Raw genomic sequence first — 18358 nt, 5'->3', positions numbered from 1 at the left:
CTTTAATAAAAGGCAGTTTAGTAAAGTGAAACCATCACAAGCTTTGGTGTTTCCAAGGTTGTACTAGTGGTAAAGAATCTGCCTGCCAATGCAGGAGTGGAAAGAGATGCAAGTTTGATCCTTGGGTTGGGAGGATCCCCTGGAGAAGGAAATGGCAACCCGCTCAAGTATTCTTGCCTGGAAATCCCATCAACAGAGGAGCCTGGTGGACTATAGTCCGTGGGGTTGCAAAGAGTTGGATAAGACTGAAGCAACTTAGCACGCATCCATGCACATATTGCAAGCTTTGATGCCATCCTCCTGGTAGAATCCAGTAGCTTAGTTACCATAACAAAGTCTTGGTCTCCACCACGTGAATGGAGAGCATCATAATACTTACCCCGAGAAGCCGCTGGAAGATTGAATAAGCACAGAGAGAGACTGGAGCACAGGTGCACAGTGAGGTCTGCCCAGATTCATTTCTTTTCCCCTTCTTACTCACTTTCTCTGGTGATTAGAAAAATTAGAAAAGTAAGTACTAAGTGGAGCTTCAGATAATACTCTCCCTGCATTGTCTTCTTAAAAAAAAAATAAGTTGAATAACAATATTTTCTCGTAAGCACTCTGATTTCCCCAGTTTTTATTTCCTTTCTTCTTGGCTGTGCTGGGTCTTCACTGCTGCGGGTGTTTTTCCCTAGCAGTGGCGAGCGGCGGCTGCTCTCTGGCTGCGGTGTGTGGGCTTCTCATTGTGGCGGCTTCTCTTGCTGTGGAGCCTGGGCTGTAGGACACACGGGCTCAGTAGTTGCGGCCTCCCGGGCTCTACAGCACAGGTTCAGCACACAGGCTTAGTTGCCTGAAACCTGTAGAATTTTCCCAGGTCAGGGATTGAACCTGGGTCTCTTGCATTGGCAGGTGGATTATTTATCACTGAGCCACCTGGAAAGCCTCTCTCCTTTTTTTGATATTTAATACATATAAATTAGCAAGAGGGCAGGGGTAAGTTCCAAAGGAAGAACGCAGTGGTCAGAAGCCAAGGGCATTTCCAGACTGAAGACCCCGGGGGGGGGCCTGGTGCAGCCACACCAGCCACACCTGCTGATGAATGACTGTCTCCACCCAGAGGCTGCATCCTGTCCTTCCCCGAGAAGGGGCAGCACGTTCTCAAGATGCTAACATCAAGTCATGCAGACATCACAGCCGGAGCCCCAAGCTTCCCATCGGTAGGAAGCAGAGAAGCCTGTCAGAAAAGAACACTTTTCGAATGTCAAATAATTCAGAAAGATTGTTTTTTACTCAGCGATATTCTTAACTGAAAGAAAACATACAGAAAAAATTGTTTACTTCTGACTACAGAGAACTCCAGTAGTGGAACGATGACTATCCCTTCATGTTTTACTTTATTTTCCAGAATTTCTTATGCAAATCACCTTTTTCCATTTGAGGATCAGAAAAAGGAAGAAAGGGGCTCTCTTGCCTAGCAGTTCATTACAGTCGACAGTGGTGTAAAGCTTTGAGAAAACTAGGTTGAAAGTACAGCTAATTTCTCATTTTGACTTTTGAGATGATAAATGATAATTTTACTGACCTCCTCAATTAGGAAAGTGTACACTAAAAACTAGACTGCTCTTGCATTAACTGCTCCAAGTTTCTAATCTGCCAGAGTCTATCCTAATATGGTTCCCAGAAATGAACATTAAGTCTCATCTGCCATCTGATCAATCCAGGTCCCATAAAGAGCATGATATGCTGAGATGCGGGCAGTTTGTCTCTGGTTGGTAAGGTCACAGAAGGCAGCCTTTAGTCTGGTCTGAGGCACTGAACCCCTCAGAACAGTTTCTTATTGATTACAGTCCATCAAACTTGTATTTCAAAACTGAACCTTTCAGAACCTCTTCCATAGTCTCTTTCCACGTTAAACGTCCAAAGTCAGGGGCTCGTGCTAACATCTTCCTTTCTCCTGTGGGTCGCGTGAAGCTTTGCTATGCCATCTGAATAATCATCTTACTCTAAAAAACAGAGAAAGTCATACAGCACCTTCAGTGAAATATACATCTGTCCCAGATACAAAAACATGACTGCTCCCCAGGTGAACATAGTCATCACTTGCTCCCTCTGTCCTTCCCATAGACGGTCACCTGCTGCTCTTGAGCACCTTCTGTGCTTTGAGCAGGCAGTGCGAAGGCCTAGCCTTGCAGGGGGAGGTTTGTGTGCACGTGGTTCTCTCTGTGTGGCTTCGCTGCTCTGCTGCCCTGGCTTGGAGAGCCTGTTCTTCTAGGATTGGGTGTGTCTGTGTATTCTTAAAAATGCTAACTGTACTTCTTACTAGCTTATATTTTGTTTCAAGATGACAGGTAAAGAGCATGATCACCTTTAAAATAGATTCATGTTGTGGGAAACTGCCGTATATCACAGGGAGCTCAGGTCAGTGTTCTGTGATAACCTAGAAAGGCAAGATAGTAGGAGGGAGGCTAGTTGGCTGGGAGGGAGATTCAAGAGGGAGGGGATATGCATACAGCTGTTGTGGATGTGTCTGGTGATGAAAGTAAAATCTGGTGCTGTAAAGAACCGTGTTGCATAAGTACCTGGAATATTAGGTCCGTGAATCAAGATAAATTGGACGTGGTTAATTAAGTAAGAGATGGCAAGAGTGAGCATTGACATCTTAGGAATCAGTGAACTAAAATGGACATGAATGGGTGAATTTAATTCAGATGACCATTATACCTACTACCATGGGCAAGAATCCCTTAGAAGAAATGGAGTAGCCCTCATAATCAACAGAAGAGTCCAAAATCGCAGTACTTGGGTGCAGCCTCAAAAATAACAGAACGATCTCTGTACATTTCCAAGGTAAACCATTCAACATTACAGTAATCCAAGCCTATGCCCTAACCATTGACGTTGAAGAAGCTGAAGTTGAGTAGTTCTATGGAGACCTACAAGACCTCCTAAAACTAACACCAAAAAAGATGTCCTATTCATCTAATGGGATTGGAATGCAAAAATAGGAAGTCAAGAGATACCTGGAGTAACAGGCAAGTTTGACCTTAAAGTCCAAAATGAAGCAGGGCAAAAGCTAACAGAATTCTGCCAAGAGAACACACTGGTCATGGCAAACACCCTTTTCCAGCAACACCAGAGACAACTTTACACATGGACATCAATACAAAAATCAGATTGATTACATTCTTTGCAGCCAAAGGTGGAGAGACTCTATACAGTCAGCACAAATAAGACTTGGAGCTGACTGTGGCTCAGATCATCAGCTCTTTATAGCAAAATTCAGGCTTAAACTAAAGAAAGTGGAGAAAACCATTAGGCCATTCAGGTATAACCTAAATCAAATCCCTTGTGATTATACAGTGGAGGTGACAAATAGATTCAAGGGATTAGATCTGGTAAACAGTGCCTGAAGAACTATTGACAGAGGTTCATAATATTGCACAGGAGGCACTGACCAAAACAATCTGAAAGAAACAAATATAAGAAATCAAATTGGTTGTCTGAGGAGGCCTTACAAATAGCTTAGAAAAGAAGAGAAGCTAAAGGCAAGGGAGAAAGGGAAAGGTACACCGAACTGAATGCAGAGTTCCAGAGAATAGCAAGGAGAGACAAGAAGGGCTTCTTCAATGAACAGTGCAAAGAAATAGACGAAAGCAACAAAAGGGGAAAGACTAGAGATCTCTTCAAGAAAATTGGAGATATCAAAGGAACATTTCATGAAAAGACAGTACAATAAAGGACAGAAATGGTAAAGATGTCATAGAAGCAGAAGAGATCAAGAAGAGATGGCAAGAATACACAAAAGAACTGTACAAAAAAAATCTTAGTGACCCGGATAACCAAGAAGGTGTGGTCACACACCCAGAGCCAGACATTCTGGAGTGTGAAGTGAAGGGGCTTAAGGAAGCACTGCTGCTAATAAAGCTAGTGGAGGTGATGGAATTCCAGCTGAGCTATTTAAAAATCCTAAAATATGATGCTATTAAAGTGTTGCATGAAATATGTCAGCAAGTTTGGAAAACTCAGCAGTGGCCATAGGACTGGAAAAGGTCAGTCTTCATCCCAGTTCCCAAGAAGGGCAGTACTAAAGAATGTTCAAACTATTACACAATTGTGCTAATTTCACATGCTAACAAGGTAATGCCCCAAATCCTTCAAGCTAGGCTTCAGGAGTACTTGAATTGAGAACTTCCAGATGTACAAACTGGGTTTAGAAAAGGCAGAGGAACCAAAGATCAAATTGCCAACATTTACTGGATCATAGAGAAAGCAAGGGAATTCCAGAAACACATATACTTCTGTTTCATTGACTATGCTAAAGCCTTTGACTCTGTGGGTCATAACCAACTGTGGAAAACTCTTAAAGTGATGGAAATAACAGACCTATTTACCTGTCTCCTGAGAAACCTGTATGCAGGTCAAGAAGCAACAGTTAGAACCTTATATGGAATAACTGACTGGTTCAAAATTCAGAAAGGAGTACATCAAGGCCATATATTGTCATCCTGCTTATTTAACTTCTATGCAGAGCACATCATATGAAATGCCAGGCTGGATGAAGCACAAGCTGGTATCAAGATTGCTGGGAGAAATATCAGTAAACTCAGATATGCAGATGCCACCACCCTTATGGCAGAAAGCAAAGAGGAACTAAAGAGCCTATTGATGAAGGTGAAAGATGACAGTGAAAAAGACAGCTTAAAATTCAGTGTTCAAAAAAACTAAGATCATGGCATCCAGCCCTATCACTTCATGGCAAATAGAAGGGGAAAAGGTGGAAACAGTGACAGATTTCCTTTTCTTGGGCTCTAAAATCACTGTGAATGGTGACTGAAGCCATGAAATTTAAAAAAGTTTGCTTCTTGGAAGGAAAGCTATGACAAACCTAGACAGTGTATTAAAAAGCAGAGACATCACTTTGCTGACAAAGGTTCATATAGTCAAACCTATGATCTTTCCAGTGGTCATGTACAGATGTGAGAGTTGGAACATAAAGAAGTCAGAGTGCTGAAGAATCGATGCTTTCAAACTTTGGTGCTGGAGAAGACTCTTGAGAGTTCTTTGGGCAGCAAGGAGATCAAACCAGTCAACCCTAAAGGAAATCAACCATGAATACTCATTGGAAGGACTGATGCTAAAGCTGAAGCGCCAATACTTTGGCCACCTGATATGAAGAGCTGGCTATTGGGGAAGACGCTGATGCTGGGAAGGATTGAGGGCAGGAAGAGAAGGAGGAGACAGAGGTTGAGATGGTTGGATGGCATCATGGATTCAATGGATATGAGTTTGGGCAAATTCTGGGAAATGATGAGGGACAGGGAGGCCTGGTATACTTGGTATATGCAGTCCATGGGTCACAAAGAGCCGGACACAACTTGGAGAATGAACAACAGCAACAGCTGATTTATGTTGTACAGCAGAAACTAACACAGCATTGCAGAGCAATTACATCCCAAAGGAAAAAAAATAAAAAGATTCATCTTGGAATAATGCCAGATCTAATTAGTTGATGAACCAATCAGGTCCTATTTTCAACACATTGCTTTATTTCCACAATACCTCTGTTTTTTTGAAGCATGAGAGCATTCCTCTCTTTCCTTCCTCCCTCTGCTGAGAGCATGTTTCTGTGTCATCAGCCATGAAACTTGGTTAACATTGTGTTGTTCTTAGAACTAGAAAATCCATTTATGCATTTATTTTTTCTGTTTATTATAAAATTATAAGAAAAATTGGAAAACTGAAGAAAAATAGATAATATGTACTCCTAGCCTCCCTCTCAAATTGATGCTGATAACTCTCAGTATTTTGACTTAATTTCTGCTACTATTTTATTTTAGGGCGTAGATTTTGTTGTGGTTGTTTCCCTCTCTTTTTTCATTTCATTTTTTAAAAAATTTGACTTAGCCGGGTTGTCATTGCAACATGTAGGGTCTAGTTCCCTGACCTAGGGATCAAACCTGGGTGCCCTGTGTTGGGAGCATGGAGTCTTATCCACTGGACCTCCAGGGAAGTCCCTGTGGTGGTTTCTTGTATGGTTGCAATCATACTATATATACTGTGCATTATTTTACCTTAAAGGTATTTCCATTTTTCTCACAGCACGGTGAAATCATAATTTTTATTACTGTTAAATATTGTTCGAGTGACCTACTATAGTTTATATAATCACTCCATTATTACAGAGCATTAGGATAATTTTCAGGTTTTATATCATAAATGCTATTGGTCTCAAGAATTGTGTGTTTAAACATTTCCTTCTAATCTGGAGTGAAATTCTTAGATTTTCTGAAAAGGAAAGTGGGATTACTGGCCAAAAAGCTACTGAAAATGTGGGGATCTTGGTACCTCTTGTCAAATTGTCATGGAAGACGATTAGTAACGCGTGTATGGGCAGCCCGAGTTAGTGCTCCTGGAGCCCTAGTCCTTTGGCTGTCCCTCCTGCTTCTCTTCCGGGCATTGGCCAGTTTCCCTCCCTTCCCCACGTGCAGGCGGGGTGGGGAGACCCTTGGCTTCCTTCTTCTGCTGCTCTCTCTGCCTTCCTCCTTCCACACAAACCAGAACTCTAGAGGCCACTCAGCCTACAGGGAAGTGGGGCCCTCCCAGAGGTCAGGCTCCCCTTCTCCAGTGGGCAGCCTGGCTTGGAGTGCTGTGCACCCCTGGGAACCATGGGCACTGTCCCTACGGTGCTCCCCAGGGTGCTCCCCCCAAATTTGATCTCTATAGGCTTTCTTCTCCTTTTGCCCCCACCTCCCCCAGTCTCATCTCCCCAGCTTGTTCCCTGAAGGCCGAAGCAGCTGCTTCCGCCCCCAGGCTAAGCCCAGGCCTTTGGTTCTTTATGTCACAGACTTCCCCCAGTAGATTTCCGTGTGTTGTGTTTCTGCTCGCATTGGTTTCTAGTTTTAAATTCTTCCTTTGGTTTACTTGATGACCAGTTGATTATTCAACAGTGTTGTTTAATTTTTTGTATTTATTTTTTCCATTAAAAAAACGTTTTTTGTAAGTTTTCTGCTGAAAAATCTGCTGGTAACCTCATGGGGGTTCTCTAGTATGTATCAAGTTGTTTTATTCCTGCTGCATTTAGGATGCTTTCTTTATCCTTAAGGGCTTCCCAGGTGGCTCAGTGGTAAAGAATCTGCCTGCCAATGCAGGAGGTGAGGGTTCAATCCCTGGGTTGGGAAGATCCCCTGGAGGAGGAAATGGCAACCTGCTCCAGTATCCTTGCCTGGGAAATCCCATGGACAGAGGAGCTTGGTGGGCTACAGTCCATGGGGTCACAAAGAGTTGGATATGGCTGAGTGACTAAACAACAACACAGACCTGGTGAGGAGAATCTGGGTTTCTTCCAGTTTAAGACCCACTTTGCAGGCCTTGCTTGCTTGCTTGCTAAGTCACTTCAGTTGTGTCTGACTCTGTGTGACCCCATAGATGGCAGCCTACCAAGCTTCCCTGTCCCTGGTATTCTCCAGGCAAGAACACTGGAGTGGGTTGCCATTTCCTTCTCCAATGCATGAAAGTGAAGAGTGAAAGTGAAGTTGCTCAGTTGTGTCCGACCCTCAGCGACCCCATGGACTGTAGCCTACCAGGCTCCTCCATCCATGGGATTTTCCAGGCAAGAGGACTGGAGTGGGGTGCCATTGCCTTCTCCGTTGCAGGCCTTAAGGGCTCAGTAAGGATAACTCCCTGGGCTGTGGGAGGTGTCAGAGCATCCTCATCTCAATAAAAGCTTATTTATAAACACAGGTTCAAGAGGGAGGGGACATGTGTATACCTGTGGCTGATTTGGGCTTTCCAGGTGGCTCAGAGGTAAAGAACCCCCCTGCCAATGCAGGAAACGAGGGTTTGAACCTGGGTTGGGAAGATCCTTGGAGGAGGGCATGGCAACCTTCTCCAGTATTCTTGCCTGGAGAATCCCATGGACAGAGGAGCCTGGTGGGCTGAAGTCCATAGAGTCACAAAGAGTTGGACATGAGTGAGAGACTAGACAAGAGCAACAGCTTTATCCTGAATCTTTACCACTTTAGTGTTCCTGTGCCTTGGGTTAATCTTATTCAGAACTCTCTGGGCTTCCTGGACCTAGATGTGTTTCCTTCCTCAGATTGGGGAAGTTTTCAGACACTGTTTCTTCTAATAATTTTCATCTCTTGCTCTTCCTCTTATCCTCTTGGGGCCCCTTTAATGCAAATGTTATTCTGTTGATGTTGTCCCCAGGTCCCCTTAAGGTAGCTTTGTTTTTTCGCTTTGCTGCTCTGTCTGGGTGAGTTCCTCTGGTCTGTCTTCCAGTTTGTTGATTCCCTCCTACCTGCTGTTGAACCTCTCTGGTGTGTTTTTCAGCTCAGAAACACGACTGTTTGGTTTCTTTCCATCTCTCTGTTGAAGTTCTCACTGTGTTTATTCATCATCCTTTCCTTGAATTCAGTGAGTACTTTCAGGACTATGACTTTGAACTCTATCAGTTAGAGTGCTTGTATCTGTTTCATTTAATTGTTTTTCTGAGATTTTTTTTGTCTTGTTCTTTTGATTGGAACACATCTCCTTATGTTGCCTAACTCTCTGTTTCTATGTATTAGGTGAATCAGCTCTCTCTTCTGGTCTTGAAGGAGCAGACAGCATAATAGACTGCCGGTGGGCTCTTGTGGCCAGGCGGGGCAGCACGCCCCTCCTGTTGTGATGAGACTGTGCAGGCAGGTGGGGCGGCCCCTGGAGTGACTGTGCGGCTGGCCACAGCAGCTGTGGCCGTGGTGAGTGTAGTACAGTTTGTAACACGTTAATTTGGCCAGTTCTGAGGCCCTCACTACTGCTGCTGCTGCTAAGTCGCTTCAGTCGTGTCTGACTCTGTGTGACCCCCTGGACGGCAGCCCACCAGGCTCCCCCGTCCCTGGGATTCTCCAGGCAAGAACACTGGAGTGGGTTGCTATTGCCTTCTCCACTGCTGCTGCTGCTGCTGCTAAGTCACTTCAGTCGTGTCCGACTCTGTGTGACCCCGTAGACGGAAGCCCACCAGGCTCCCCCGTCTCTGGGATTCTCCAGGCAAGAACACTGGAGTGGGTTGCCATTTCCTTCTCCAATGTGTGAAAGTGAAAAGTGAAAGTGAAGTCGCTCAGTCGGGTCCGACCCTTAGCGACCCCACGGACTGCAGCCTACCAGGCTCCTCCATCCATGGGATTTTCCAGGCAATAGTACTGGAGTGGCTTGCCATTGCCTTCTCCGGCCTTCTCCACTAGGAGCTGCTAATTTCCCTTTCTTGTCCAGTGCCTCAAGCCCACACCCCAACCTCCTCCTATATAGAACTCACACACTCCAGCCCACCATGCACCCGCCCTTATCACCCCCAGGCAGGAGCCAGACCACCAGAACTGGTGGAACTTATTTGGAGCCTGGACTAGGCTGCTCCCCCTGCCTCACCAGCTCCTTTGCCTGGAAACCACAGGCCAGGCACCGCCCACTGTTCCCCTCTCCTCTGCCCCTGACTGACCCCAGTGCTTCCTCTGAGTGGCCCTGCGTGGTCTGCTCTCCTCCTGGAACTCCAGTGACAGAGCTGCTGGCCTCTCCCTGGCCTCTCTGCTTCTGGCCTTGCAGTGCCTGACTGAGCTGACGCTGTGAAGGGAAGTCCCACGTGCTTCCCATTTACCCCGCAGCCATTCCACGTGCCTCTGAGGCTGGGAGATGCGGAGGGGAGTCGGAGGCCTGTCCTGGGGCCCCAGTTCAGCCTCGATGCTATTGCTTCTTCATAAAAAGCCCTGCTCTTTCACATGCTGGCCGTGGGAATGGACTGTCCTCCAGCCACCTTGTTGAATCAAGACCTTGAACCCATCTGGGCTCTTGGCTTTCTTCTTTACCTCAAGTCCTGCCATAATCCTGGGTGACGCCAGCACCCACTTGTCTGTCAGTTCCATACCCTGGAGTCTTGCTTCCTATCTGTGATTTTATCTTCTTTCCACCTCTGTTCACTGTCTACCCCTTGATTGTTCAGCAACACTTATGTCCTCCGCTTCCAAAATCCCAGATCAAAATATGTATCAGTGTGTATTGCTCTACAAGAAACTACTCTCAAATTTAGAGGCTTAGAGCAACAGCCTCAAACCTCATGTGTTTTCATCCAGAGCATTAAATGACCCTCACTGACTTTAAATACTTGAAACGAAGTGTCCTCTATGTGGGGCCAGCTCTCATCTGTGGACTGGCAGATCTTTAGTCCCTTTGTAAGTGGGTTAGCATCTGCGCACTTTAAATGCTCACACTTTACAGCATACTTTGACCCACTCACTGTTTCCTGCTCTTCTTTGAGGACATGTGTGATGCCATGGTCTGTACAACAGGATTTATAGTAGCAGGCAGTTAATAACAAACAGCCTCAATCTCCAGGGTATGGACTGGCCAAGTAATTTCATGGAGTTTAAAGTGGTCATAGAAAGTGATGTGAATGAAATGTTTATAATTGCATAGGAAAAACTATCGGGGATCAGCCTCGATATGGCCCAGGGTATCCTCGGGATGAACGGCATCAGCGTCAGAGAGAGAGAGAGAGAGAAAGAGAGAGACAGGGGCTGATGATTCCTTGGTTTACGCAGGAAACCAATAAAACCCCAGCACGGGGTTTGCTCTGTTTACGTAGGCCACAGGCGCCCTCTCGAATCACTGGAGGTACCCCACCAGGGCACCCCCTCTAGTGAGTCTTAAAAGCCCAGGCAGATAAGTAAATGCAGAGGGCCCAGCGCTCCAAGGATCTCAACCAGAAAAAGAAGAATAGAGAAAAGGACGGAAAAAGAGAAAGAACGACATGGGGAGACCAAGCTTCAGTGAGCAAGGCCCAAAACTTTATTTTCCAGTGCTGCTTTTATACCCTAAGTTGTGCGCATAAGAAACAGAGAAAGGGAGGTATAGATTCACACCAAAATCACGTGGGTGAGCAGTCTTGACCCTTATCAGGATCAGGGCTTATTTTTGTATGTCTCGTGATATACAAAAGTTTTAGGTGGTTTACATCATCTTCTGGCCAGGAGGCCTGCTAACAGTTTATGGCCCTCTCTCCTAACAAAGCTTAGTTAGCTAGAAAACGTCTTATATTCTTTTAAGGTGATTTTCCTAAAGTCAGGTGCTAGACACATGACAAAGTTACATTCCTATAAGGTACAGGTGTAGTGAGCTACAAGAAAGGAATTTATTAACTTAAGATCTGATGTGGTTAAATCAAAGGCTACTACTTATTTTCTCTATATGTGATTAATATATTTCCAAGGATACAATAGATAGAAAATATGGAAACTTTGCAGCCAGCATTGATTCAACAATGAAATCTTTTTTAGTACTATTCTAATGATTTTAACTTCTTCAACAAATTCCTGTATTTTAGAATATTAGGCTTTGTGTCCTTGTGTGGCTGGGAGGCTGTAAACAGTCACATTCATAGTTGTAAGAGCCCAGACAAACTTGTCATACTAGTTAGAAAGCTATCAGAGGGGCTTGGATTGGAACACTCCTATTAAGCCGAGGAGAGGAGAACTTTTAAACTACAGCTCTGAATTACTGTTTTCAGAGAAAGGTGGTTGCGGGGTAAGCCCCTGTAAGTATTAGAGGACTTGGTAAGAGGCGTAAAATAGTAAGGCAGTCAGACTCCGGTTTTCTTTGGGGTAGATGCTCAGGTAAGTCCAGGGGGTTCCTCAAGTCCTGATTAGCCTTTGCCCGTCAGGCCTCTTCCCCAATTGACCTTTGCCATGGGTAGGATTTCCCTCGCTGGCTCCTGGCAAAAAACTCTCTGTAGAATGATAATGAGAAGAAATAATAATCGTCTGTGTTTACAGTATGAATGCTTTATTTAAAGTGCAGCATCTTTTAAACTTCATCTGTTTTTTTTACCGTGCCGGATCTTCATTGCTGTGCAGCTTTGTTCCAGTTGGCAGTGAGCCGGGGCTGCTCTCTCGCTGCGCGGGCCTCTCAGTATGGTGGTTCTTTTTTTGTGAGCACAGCTCCAGGGCATGTGCGCTTCAGTTGCTGCGGCTCCCGGGCTCCGGAGCACAGGCTCGGTAGTTGTGCAGCACAGGCTTAGTTGCTCTGTGGTGTGTGGAATCTTCCTGGACCAGTATTGAACCTTTGTCCCCTGCATTGGCAGGTAGATTCTTGTCCACTGCATCAACAGGGAGGCCTACAGCATCTTTTTTTTTTTTTATGGTGGCAGACTGCACTGTTTTAAGTTGAGTCGATATAAATAAAAGGAAGTAAAGCCTTGATGGGAAGAGATAGTTTGGCTTTTTTCTCCATTAGAGGAGAAGGCAGATCTGCCAGGATAATTTGATGTCTAGATGGGGAAACAGTGGAAACAGTGTCAGACTTTATTTTTTTGGGCTCCAAAATCACTGCAGATGCTGATTGCAGACATGAAATTAAAAGATGCTTACTCCTTGGAAGGAAAGTTATGACCAACCTAGATAGCATATTAAAAAGCAGAGACATTACTTTGCCAACCAAGGTCCGTCTAGTCAAGGCTATGGATTTTCCCGTGGTCATGTATGGATGTGAGAGTTGGACTGTGAAGAAAGCTGATCACCGAAGGATTGATGCTTTTGAACTGTGGTGTTGGAGAAGACTCTTGAGAGTCCCTTGGACTGCAAGGAGATCCAACCAGTCCATTCTAAAGGAGATCAATCCTGGGTGTTCATTGGAAGGACTGATGCTAAAGCTGAAGCTCCAGTACTTTGGCCACCTCATGCGAAGAGTTGACTCACTGGAAAAGAGTCTGATGCTGGGAGGGATTGGGGGCAGGAGGAGAAGGGGATGACAGAGAATGAGATGGCTGGATGGCATCACCGACTCGATGGAGGTGGGTTTGAGTGAACTCCGGGAGTTGGTGATGGACAGGGAGGCCTGGCATGCTGAGATTCATGGGGTCGCAAAGGTTCGGACACGACTGAGTGACTGAACTGAACTGAACTGAACTGAAAGCCTTGATGGGAAGAGGTGGTTTGGCTTTTTTCTCCATTAGAGGGGAAGGTAGGTCTGCCAGGATAATTTGATGTCTAATAGTGGCTTTGAGACTTCACAGCCTCATCCCAGCTGACAGCCTCTGCTTCTAGAGTTCTTATTTTCTCTGCCTTGGGGAGACATGGGGTGGGAAGCATCAGACTTGCCTGGGGAGCATTTGCTGCAACAAGCAGGGACATGGGGCGGCTGCCTACATCTTCAGGGGCAGCTCCCCACAGAGCCTGGCCTGGACCATGTGGCCGGGACTCCCCAGGGAAAGCAGACAGGAAGGAAGAACGTGTCAAAGGGGGAAAGTGGCTGTCGGAGCAGAGAATGATTTAGACGCTGAGAAAAGACCAGCGTGGGGGCCATTTGCTGGCCACAGAAACCCTGGATCTGCCCTGGCCTGCTGCGGCCGGACTTGCTCTTTGCTCAGCGCCTGCTATTTTGGGAAGGAATCTGCAGGGAGCTGGCAGGTCTTCAGCTCCGAGGTTTCCTCTGATGGACTGATGAGCAGGTGTTGGAGAAGCCTGTGTCAGAAATGTCACACACCCGGGGGCTCATCTTTGCTTGCTACTTGAGCCTGTGATTGTGTTTAAATGTTTCATCTGTTTCTTCATGATGAAGAGGTTAGTATATTATTGGTGATGCTTTTCCATAGGGATACATAAAAACTGATTAATTCCATTGTTTATAATTTGTATATTTAATACTCAGATTATTATTACACAATTCAAACCAAAGCAAATTCAGTAAACAACTCTGTTGGTAATAAAAAGTGTTGACTTTATGATCTTAAGAAAGCATGAGACTATCTTGGTGTTAAAAAAAATTCATTTTGGGACTCCCTGATGGCTCAGTGGTTAAGACTCTGAACTTCTGATGCAATAGGTACAAGTTCAATCCTTATTCAGGAAACTAAAATGCCACATGCTTCTTGGCAAGACCAACAAATTCAATTACATCTGAAAAAGTAAGTCTTGAGATTGCTGAGAAAGCCACATGTTAGGTAAACTCCTGAAACAATATTAACAGCATAATCAGAAAAAAAAAGTAAAAAGTGAAATAGCGTAGTATTCAACTGCTGCACTCTTGACAAATAATTTTTATGAACTGAATCATATCTGTGTGTGTGTGTACTCAGTTGTGTCGGCTCTTTGCGACCCCATGGACTATAGCCTGCCAGGCTCTTCCGTCCATGGGATTCTCCAGGGAAGAATACTGGAGTGGGGTGTCATTTCCTTCTCCAGGGGATCTTCCCGATCCAGGGATCAATCCTGCATCTCCTGCTTGGCAAGTGGATTCTTTACCGCTGCACCACCATTGACCTAGTGATGAAGGGGTGGTAGTCCTCACTGGCTCTCCAGGTACCAGCCCACCTTGGTGTGTTCTCAGCCCCCACCGTGGATCCACTGCCTTCATGGCTCCAGGAAGCCCCCATCCCCCGTCACTCCATCCAACAGCAGTTGGCGCGTGTCTGTCACAGAAATGCACAGCTGTTCTGTTCTGTGTCTGTTCCCACAGCCCCTCTGCTGTGTGCAGTGTCCCGTCTCTGAAGGGCCTGGCTCCCTGGGGAGCGGGCGGCAGCCTGGATGTGCCCGTGCCTTGTGGATGACGTCTTAGCCGTGTCACCTTTCTCCAGGGGCACAGGTGTGACAGCACTGATGGCCTCATCTGAGGAGAGCCCTGCTGTCACTGAAGTGCTCATCTTGGACTCACGGATGTTGACAAAGTGCCCAGTGTGTGTTGGGTGTGGATGCTGCACAGACAGACGGTGCCGGCCCTGAGCGGGGCTCAGGATCTGATTGGTGAGTTGAGGGCTCCACTGCCGACAAGGAGTGCAGAGAACTGGTGACCGGCCCCCATCTAATGTGTGGGCACAATGCTGACGGCTTTTAGTCCCGGTTGGGTCCTGGGGACAATACGACCTGCATCCACTCATTTCACCTGACTGCTGGTGTGACTGGCAAGTCACTGTCTCATGGAGGCCCCTGCAGCACACGCTGTAAAACCTGCCCCCACTGAGCTCAGTGAGCATTCCAGAAGTGCCCTCCCCACTCCTTCGCTGAAGAGGCCTCCTCTCGTGACTCCTCAGTACCTGACCACCTGCAGTGGCTACAGGTACCTCCAGGCTTGTGACGTCAAGTGCTGCATTCCTCAGCCCTGCACTCAGGATCCTGGAAAAGGGGTGCTCAGAACCCTGAGCCTGTGACCGTCTGAACTCTGCCCTCCCCGATTCGGTCGGTAACAGCAACACCCCACAGTGTGGAATTGGGAGTAGGCCGCTTGTGGAGGGCGGGGGTGTGGGGCTGAACCTGGGGATCCGCAGGTCCTGCCCTGGAGTAGGATTTGTCCTTTGTGCCCCTGCCCTCAGTCCAGGCCAGATGCTGGGTAGTTGGAGGAGACTATTCCACTGGGGTCTGGGACCCTGATCCCAGACCATTCAGCTGCCTGGGGACACCCAGGGATTGCCTGAGTGCACAGAAACGGAAGTTGGCAGATTCTGTAGATGGAGATACTGCCAGTGTGTGTGCAGAAACTCAGAGGTGTGGGGCTACTCTCCCATCTCTCAAACCAGGTGTCCTGGCGGAGGAGGGGCCCACAGCTGAACAGTTGGCTGCCCTTCCGCCACGGTCTCAGCTCCAAGGCTGGTTGACCAGGGGCCCTGTCTGGGCATCTCCACGTGTGCCTGCCCCTGGCCTGGAAGGCCCTCCCTTTGGGTGGAAGGACTCCAGAGATCTTTGCTTTGCATAAACCCAAACCGAGAGCCAGTAGCAGACTTGTCTACATCTGCTAACCCCTAGACAGACCTCCTGGGACATGCCTCATCCCCTTGGGAGTCCTAGATGTCATCCAGATGTCATGCACAGCAAGGATTCCTGCCCATCTCAGAAGGCATTGCTAGGCTTGAAGGGAGTGCTCAGGCACCCTTCCACACACACCCCCGGCAGCCGGTCTAATTGGTTTAGTTTTATGACCAAGGGACTCCTCCAGAGCTCAGATTGAAGTCAAACAGCAGCACAGGCCACATTCCCACCTGCTGTGAGTGTCACCATTGCAGGCACCAGTCAAGCGAACTTTCTGCCCCTGGGGACTGCGCTTCCCCCAACAGCCCCCCCACCACTCAGACACCCCAACCACCGTTAGCAACCACGAGGATGGGAACCTCTCAGGGTCTTGTTTCCAGTGGCCACTTCCCCACCTGACCCTGTCCCGCCTTGTCAGGGGCCTACTTTGCTTCCTGAGGAGCATTTGTCCTGATCCCTAAAGATATGAGTCATCACCAAGGTTTAAAAGGATGTCAAGGTATTGTGAGACCTAAAATCCCGTGTGTACCCTGTGTGCTCAGGCGTGTCTGACTCTGCGATCCCGTGGACTGTAGCCCGCCAGGCTCCTCTGTCCATGGAATTCTCCAGACAAGAATATCGAAGTGGGTTATCATGCCCTCCTCCAGGGGATCTTCCCAACCCAGGGACTGAACCTGCATCTCTTGTGTCTCCCGCATTGGCAGGCAGGTTCTTTACCACTGAGCCACCTGGGAAGCTGTAGAGGAGGACAGACCTCCTCTGGTCTCTTAGGGTGTGTGACTGAGCCTAAGCATTAAACTGACACAAGACGGATGAGTAGGAGGAAAGCATACACATCTTACTGATATTTTACACATACTTGGGATCTTTCAAAATAGAATGAAGTCCCAAAGAACTGAGAAGAAAATTTAAAAACAATTTTTTTATTGGAATAGAGTTGATTTACAATGTTTGTGGTTGTGCATTTCAGATGTACAGTAAAGTGAATCAATTATGCATACACATATATTCACTCTTTTTTAGATTCATCAGTGGAAGGAGGCTTATCAAATGGTTGGAAGGTCCCAAAAAGGAAGCATAATGAGGTTGATTTAGAAAGCATTGAAGTGTGTTCAACAGGGTCAGTCAGGCTCCATCTTACATGCTCACCAGTGGCCCAGACACCAGGTGGAAATGGGATGGGGAGACCGCCAGCAGTCTGGCAGGGAAGCGCTTGTTTCAGCCATCCGTGTGAGCGTGGTGATGCTTGTGCCAGTCTGGGAAAACAGGAGCACAGAGGTGCCAGATTCTCTTGGTGCTAGGAGCTCAGGTTCACTGGGATTTGAGTGAAGATGCCCAGCGATCTTCAGGCTTCTAATTTGAGCAGTGATCACGCTAATCCCAAGAGAAGAGAGTAAGAGAAATAGATCTAGGGAAGAATACTGTAACTGACACCCAGGGAGAAGAAGCTCTTAGGAGAGGAGAGACTGGCAGAAATGTTCCGCGTGTCTCAGAGAGAGGCCAGCGCTCTGTGAACCAGGGGAGCATCGTCTGGATTGCTCTACCACTGAGCATCCCTGGTGTTTGAAGAGCAGTGTCAAGGACTAAAGGATCCCAAGGACTCAGAGGAAAGGGAGGGGGTGCAGACAATGTGTGTGGACCACAGGGGGGAGCCATGCCAAAAAGAGGAGGGAGGAAGTGCCACAGGAGGTGGATCTTGGTGGCATTTTCAATGGAAGTGACCTGAGTCTGCTAGTGGAATGAACAGCAGTGGCTTCCAGTTGCCGGGGTCTAGGGGAAGTACAACAGGCTGAGGAAGAAGGAACTGGGATGTTTGAGGCAGTGCCTGGTCCCATCGTAGGGGGTTAGTGTTGGGTCTGGTAGTGCCTGGTGTATTCTCAGACTCTAAGACCGAGAGGGTGTGTGTTCATCACAAAGTTGAGAGAGAACTGAAAACAGAGATGTCCTGTCATCAGAGAGGACTGGAGAAGAATGTCAAGGATTGTGGAGTTGTACCATCAGTTCTACCATCACTGTAGAACATGCAGAAGTCTTGGGGGAAAGGCATCAGCTATGTCTACAAACAGTCTGATGGGACACGAGCAGGGTTAACTACCCCTGTGTCCAGAGAGAACGCTGGGGAAAGTGGATCCAGATTCTCAGCTGCAGGCAAGGTATGGAGGAGAGCCCGCAGCGGCATGGAGAGGTGCTGACTCGGAGCTCACCCAACAGGACCCGCTTCTGGGAGGTCCCCAGGGGAGGCAGCTGGAGGGAGGGGCTGACACTCACAGAGAGGGATTTGTGATTGTCGACATGCTGGACAAGGTCCAGGTGTGGTCACAGGAGTAGGTTGTTGAAGTGGAAAGTGAGACTAGAGCTTCTGGTGCTATTGAAATATGCTGGGTGGAAGGGGAAGGACTGGGTCAGGGGTTGCTGAGGCTTCACTTCCTCAACTCATTAAAAACCCTGAACAACCACAGAATACCATACATACCGGAACACTTCCCATCTCAACAAGTGACCCGAAGGAGAAGCCAGAGTGAAATCAGTTGTCCTTCAGTGAAAGGCTCTCAGTTGAGGAGCTTGAAGGGTGGATCAGGTCACAGAGAAAACTGTGGGCAGACCTGTGGGCCAGA

The 18358-nt window shown here is 47.2% G+C and overlaps 1 pseudogene; it reads left to right on the top strand.

Annotated features, from left to right (window-relative positions):
• LOC148777245 (uncharacterized) overlaps positions 1 to 18358 on the top strand; it is a 62404-nt pseudogene that overhangs the window by 41402 nt on the left and 2644 nt on the right.

The sequence above is a fragment of the Moschus berezovskii genome, chromosome 7 (assembly GCF_049115385.1).
Source record: "Moschus berezovskii isolate FMDL1 chromosome 7, NW_MosBer_1.0, whole genome shotgun sequence".
In the NCBI taxonomy this organism is placed as follows: domain Eukaryota; kingdom Metazoa; phylum Chordata; class Mammalia; order Artiodactyla; family Moschidae; genus Moschus; species Moschus berezovskii.
Note: the sequence above shows the minus strand (reverse complement) of the source record. Positions and strands in the feature narration are given on the sequence as shown.